At 30.6% G+C, this 6,945-nt stretch overlaps 1 long non-coding RNA gene across 1 annotated transcript; it reads left to right on the top strand.

The window, feature by feature from the left end:
* Positions 1-203: 203 nt before the first annotated feature.
* LOC124374387 lies at positions 204-6,250 on the top strand. Its single transcript, XR_006923552.1, has 3 exons — positions 204-303; positions 3,710-3,802; positions 6,098-6,250. It is a non-coding gene; the product is annotated as an uncharacterized LOC124374387 (long non-coding RNA).
* Positions 6,251-6,945: the final 695 nt, after the last annotated feature.

Here is a 6,945-nt window from a genome sequence, read left to right as displayed (position 1 = left end):
TCTTAGTAAAGACCTAAACAAGCTACACTTCGAATATTTCACATGAGAGTGTTAATAAATGAAATTATTCCAGAAATATTTAGTTGCAATTTTAGCAATAAATTCGTAATCATATACGAATTCTTATGTGACATAGACATATTTGACCGTTGCAAGATTCGGTTATAGTAATTGTATGCCCACTGTCCTTTTTCTGCTGAACTGATCTGATTGGTGGAGTGGTCTGCTCCGGGTTTATAGATAAATAGATAATCGTCTCGCTTGTCTCCTGTCTTGCTTGAGTCTGATCCGAGGCAGTCTAGGGTGAGTAATCGGATTATAACCGTGAAGTGATATCTGTATGTTATTAATGTTAAAAGCAATAGTTTAATAGTTTTAATTATATGTTTATTATCTCAACATTCGGTATTCAATTAGTTCAGGAATGGTTTTAAAACTGCAGTAATTAATTATACAACTTAACCTTCTTATCCTAATCAACCGGCATATGTGGATTTGGCAACTTTTGATAAGTTTTTTTTGTAAATAGATGTAGCAGTGATTTATATAAGCATATTTCTAGTATTTAGTAATATTAGCATAATTACTATTACAATCTCAGTCCTTAACGATATTGTGAATATTTACCCTCTTTTTCAATGATCTGGTAATTCCAATTAGCAATCACTGGATCGATTAAAAAATTCCTAAACAGCATCAATTGTAGCCGATACACAATGTATTTAAATATTTTTATCGTTTAGTCATTAGGAAGTGGCAGCCTAGTTTAAAAATTGAACCTAGAGTGGCCAGATTTTTTATTACATCTTTTGGAACCCAGACTATAATTGGGAATAACTTGACTACCTTTGCTTTAGGACTAATAAGTCATAGTTTGTCATTTGTCTTTCTTTTGTATATGATTTAGTTTTGGCTGCAGTATAACAAGCAACCACCGAATCGAATCAGCGAACCAAATTATTAATTAGAAATAGCTAAACTATCGGAATACAAAACTGTCCTAACATTATAACTGCGAAAGTGCCTTTGTTTGTAGTATCATGACATTCCCTTTAAAAAAAAGTACGTGATGGTCCCCCTCCCCAACTTTACGTTTAGAGATGACAAATTTTTAGTGGTCTTCTTCTAGGAATTGGTCTTTGAATTTACATGATAGTAGGTAAAAGGTATTTTCCTACCACCCCCTCCTGTCCTTAGGTAGGACGTGTGTTGCAGCTGGAATCTGCTGCTTTCACACAAAAATGTTAGGACAAAAGTTATTTTTACCCTCTGATGAGTTTTGAATATAACGAAACAGGATCACTCAAACTGAGTTTGATTCTAGATTCCACTTTGCATTAACATGCCTGAAAGGTCTCAAAGAGGATGTTTCTCTTTTTTGGGATCTCTTACTATATTGACCTTGTCACAAAGAGATCGGTTACCCTTTTAGAAGCACTGTTGCTCGAGTGATTTTGACCAGACTGTTTCAACGACTGTCATTGCAAACAACTATCAGTGTTATCTCTTGTCTATTTTGAGTTTGTGAATTGTTTCAGCTTCGACACACGATTCCAGCTCCAATACAAATGATATTTATTTGATATATTCTGGCAGTGCATTAACCAATTTATTGTTCTTATTTCGATTATCATATAAGATTGAACATCATTCTCAATGGACAACTGACGTGAACGTAATACACATTAGTCATGTTGTTCATTAGCCATGTTATTGTTGTGAAACCGTAAACAAGTACTGGGTTTTGTGTTTGGAGTTACAAATCAAATAGTATTTGTGGAAAAATTGTATTTTATAATGTTTTAGTCCTGTTATTACTTTGGTTTAGTTTTCGTAGGTTATAGTTTTAGTTGTTCAATATGGGTGAAAGCTTGAGACCAATCATGCGATCTCAGAGAGCTAGATTTGGATCATCCTATTTCTAGTTATGACGAAGTTTATTCTGACAGACCATGTAGCAGACATGATTTCCTAGTAAGTGTCCTCTCACAATTGTGTGAGCCAGGCAGAGAAGTTTCTTTTCCACCTGCTGATGTCCTTAACTCTGCTCATGGATTCGTGAAACTCCCCAACACGAATTGTTGCTTGTGCTGTATGTGAATGTAAACACTCGAAAATGAAAACCAGTTTCTTTTCCCCTGGATGTAATTGTGAAATTCACCCTAAGTCCTACCATCAGCTCGAACACTATACCAGACCAATTTGACAGGGAGGTCGTAAACACAGAATGGAATCCTGTGACCCAGAGTGAAAGATAAAACTTTGTATGTATATTGTACATATGTAAAGAAGAAAGGATTCAGATTTAGTATTTAATTTTATTTCTGTTTTAACTGTCATACTTACATAAGTTTAAATACAGTCATAAGATTATCTTTACCCATGAAGGATATTATTTCCTTAGAGATCAACTATTAAAAAAAAGCAACTGCAGGTGCTTTTTCATATAAAGCCATGTAACAAATAATAAGTTTTGAGGTAAAAGTTAGGATAACTATATATTTCTGGAATTAGCACACACAATATTTTATAATTATATAGTTTTTATGTAAAACTTATTGCTAAGCAGTTGCACAATAAAATATTTACAAAAATAGACAAAATATTTTTTTTATTTTGTTAAAAAAATTAATTTACATAGAAACTAAGAATAGGTTATTTTTATTATAATATTTTACAAATATTTGTGAATAAATTGACGTATAAATTGATTACATTTGGACTATCAGTTATGAAATGGAATACATTATAAATATCTGTGTGGCTGTTTAAATAGAGCCGCCATTATAGAGTGATGACATTACTAGTTCTAGGATAAAAAAATTAATGGGTCACAAATTTTTTAGTATAAGGTCTTTGTATTCACTAAAAACCAAAATACAATCTATACAAATAAATCTTTAATCTTTATTCAAAGATTGTACTTATAGATTTTGTGTGACCTTCGCCTCATTAAAGTTAAAATTATTACTATTAAAGTAAAAATTTGTTTAACAATTAATTTAAAAGTGTATAAAAGTAAAAAAACCAGATTGGTAATTATCTTGCTATATAAGAACAAGACAACTATAGATGAGCCACATTGAAAGTGACCTGAGCGAAGATTTCTTGCGCATAAGGGGGAGGGGAGGAGCAGGAGCTTGACCACGCCTACCGCCACACCCTCTTTCACTGCTTGATCTATTTCTTGCTGGTGCTTTGCTTCCCTGTGTGGGTGTTTGGGAACATCACGCTATGTTTTGTTATTCTTGTTGTTACGTAATAACAAATATTTATTATTTATGTTAAGAATAGTGCATTGCATCTATTTAATATGTTAGTATAATTAAGAAGTATTTAAAAATGTTTATTGTTAACAGCTGTTCTCATTATAACTGTGTTTGTAAAACAGCTGTTATTTAAAAGTACAATTTACATGATTGGACCTCCCCGGGATTTGAACCCGTGATCTCTCGCATAGAGAGCCGAGACTATAACCATTAGTCTACAGACGAGGACTACTGTTCACTTAAATAGATCGCTTGCAAAGTGGCTCATCTATATTAGTAAGTACAATTACTAACTAGTACTACATACTTACTAGTTATACTTGTGGTGGTTGTAGTTCAATTGGGTGTGTACTGTATCTATAGAGATCTATTGTAATTTTCTATGTTAATTGTATAATGTCGTATTTTCATAAATTATTTACTCTCTAATGTATTTGTAGGGAGATAACTACAAAGATTATTCATCTGCTTGGTCTCTGTAATCTCTATTGGTTGAAAAAATGGCTTGGCTTCCGTTGGAATCTAATCCTGATGTAAGTATCAACGCCTAATCCTCTTATGATAGTGTGCATTTGATATTTCTTAATAATTCATCATATTTCGATTATAGGCCTGTAGTTAAAATATGAAGCCTAACAAACCAAGAATGTTATTGGATATTAAGCTTAGAGTGGTGCTGAAACCAACAATGTCAGTACATACAAAGTTAACATGTTCACAAAAAACTGCTAATTTCCGGACTTTTTTTTACATTCAACGTCTAAGTATGACGAGAAAAGTATGTAGTCTTCACAATTTTACACAAAAAAATTATTTCACATTGTTCTTTTAATGTTTCTTTGCATACCCCAAGGGTATCTAAAAAACTCAATCCTTCGAAGCCACTAATAAATCCATTAATTTTCCTATAACGCCAAGACAAGTAAAACAATTTTGTTTTTTTAAGTTCAAAGCTAATTTTTATTATAGCTAAATTTTAAAAGGTAGAAGCAAAAAAAATATTAAACAAGGCATTTGACTTAAAATTAGTGTATTTATTGATAAAATAAAAAAAGAACTATTTACAAAACTGTTTATTTCAAATAAATTTTAATTTTGTAAAATGTAATTAAACTGAAAAGATTTTTTTTAAAGAAGTTTTTGCTTGATAATTTATTTATAATGCAATTTCTTAATCCATTAAACCCTTTGAGGACCAAGGGTCAATCCAAGGCCCTTAGTGTTTTTCTCTTGAGGATTGACAGGCCAATTCATTGGCCTACTGTAGTGTTGTTAATAAGGGCGTACAGTTTATACAAACTGACTTGTATTTAACACTGAATGCGGATTAAATTTTACAGAATGTCAAAATCCTGAAGAATGGAGACCATGTTATTTTATAGTTAATGGTGGTTTTTATTTTAGCGTATTATGTAGGCCTAATCGCTAATTTTACGCCGTAATCACAAATTATGTAATTCAAAGTCTAAACTGTGTTGTTAGTAACAGACTCTACTAGAATGTAAATGCTGTATTACGTCAGATTGTTAACAAAACAACAACTGTCAACTTGCATTGTTACATTTTGGTTTATTTTCGTCCATCAAGACCACTTAGGCAGTAGTAATGTATTCACCAAAATATTTCCAACTTCAATAAAATTGAACTTTTGTGTGTGTGCGTGTGTGTGTGTGTATAATCATTATACTGTTTTGTGTGTAAATAAGCATTCAAAAATATGTTTGAAAGAAATTATTCGCTTTCTTTGCAAAAAAAATTATTTGAGTTTGAGTGATAGAGAGGACTTAATAGCCCTAACTCCGCCTCTTTAATAAAGGCATTTTCCATTTCATTTTATTTCAAAACACAGTATCCCTACCTGTAAATTGCTTACTTTTTATGTTTTCCCAGTGTGGGAGTAAAACATAGTTTTCATCATACCTTTTTTATTTTAGAATATAAATTAATAAAGATTTTTAGTTTTGTTAAAAATAGCATTATAAACAAAATAAATTGGTGTCCCACATTTAAATCTAAACTATGTTTGTTTCCCTCTTAAATATGCTCTCTATCTATAGTATATTAACAATTTTGTAATTACTTAATTTATAAACAAACACACCAATAAATATGAAATTTTATTTTTTTGTTTACATAAAAAATTAAAACAGTATAATAAATATATATTAATTAAAAACAGTATAAAACATATATAAATTTATGCCTTACTGATATTTTTCCTATGAAGTAACAGAAAAAAACAAATATTACCAAAATTATGATTTTTTAACTGCTATTCTAGCAGCGGTCTTTTCCCATATACCTATTTCATGAGACAATAAATAAATATTTTTAGTACATAAAAAAAGATTTGGTTTTCATAAGGTTAAGTCCTAGTTGTATTTTCATTTTTATTTAAGTTTTGGGCAGAGTTGTATTTGTAGATCCACAATATTTGTTTGGGTATTCTGAATAGTATGTTTTAGTTTGTGTTTGAGAAAAAATTCTAAATATTTTAAAACTACTATTTATAAAACAGGCATTACTGCTCTATGGCATTTATAATTGATTAAATCCACTACATTAAATATTATTGTAAATGTAGTATTTTTTTAATGTTGAACTAAGAGTTTATTACCAAAATTTGTTAAATTTGTGTTCTAAATATATTTGTAACTTATAACATTAAAAAGTCTAAACATTTGGCTTTGATACAAAAGTGAAATGTTTCTTTGCTTTAAGATGATATAACTTTTTGTTCAAATTTTACACTTATCTATTTTAATTTAGCTAGATAAGAGTAAGATGCCATGATAATAAACTTAAATCTGTTTTATTTTGTTTTACAGGTAATGAACAAGGTAATGCTATTCAATAGTACTTGGCACTCATGTAAGTAGACAAATGTATGCTATTTATTTTCATAATTTTGTAATTAACTAGATAATAAAATATTAAAAAATAAATTTTGATTGCAACCAGCTGATATTAAAATTTAAAAAATCTATTTTGTTTTAAAATTAAATAGCATTTTTTAATTGTGTACATGTTTAGAATTTAATAACTTACTTAGTCCTCAACAGAATCTGTCATTTCCAGATTTCTTAAAATTGCTGAAATCTTGGGCTGCTTGTACAACATATGACATAGATTAACCGTTAGCGCTCATTGAGCACGGTTTAGACTACCGATGCGTTGTTTCTCCAAGGCCTCGCAGGACGGGCTGTGCTTATTGCATCATAGACTGAATATTTCACTGAAAACCAAATAGAAATTGATCGTAACATATATTTCGATACATGATACAATCGAAATAATAATCGACTATGAGACTGTTTGCTTTGAAACACTTTTTAAAACGTAATTTCCAGATTAGCCATTTTGGTTTAGTGCCGTGATCATCATGTGGAATATGGTCTGATACGGACCGGTTGTTTGTGTTTTACTTTGTAGTTTAATTATTGTTCCGAGTTAGTGAAAAATACAGGAGGCCTCGGAAGCGTGCCCCTCCCAAACTCGGAGCAAATCATAAAAAAAAAAACAATCACATGCCACTAGTGGGAAGAGACAAAAAGAGACAAGATTTCGAGTGAATGATATATAATTAATAGGTGGCAAACATTTCCATTGCAAAATACAATATACAGTTTAACTGCTGCAGCACCACGGTGCACCGCGTAACTTAATAACTAAATAA

The sequence above is a fragment of the Homalodisca vitripennis genome, unplaced genomic scaffold (assembly GCF_021130785.1).
Source record: "Homalodisca vitripennis isolate AUS2020 unplaced genomic scaffold, UT_GWSS_2.1 ScUCBcl_8203;HRSCAF=16222, whole genome shotgun sequence".
In the NCBI taxonomy this organism is placed as follows: domain Eukaryota; kingdom Metazoa; phylum Arthropoda; class Insecta; order Hemiptera; family Cicadellidae; genus Homalodisca; species Homalodisca vitripennis.
The sequence above is the reverse complement of the archived record's forward strand: the minus strand, read 5'-3'. Positions and strand labels throughout refer to the sequence as shown.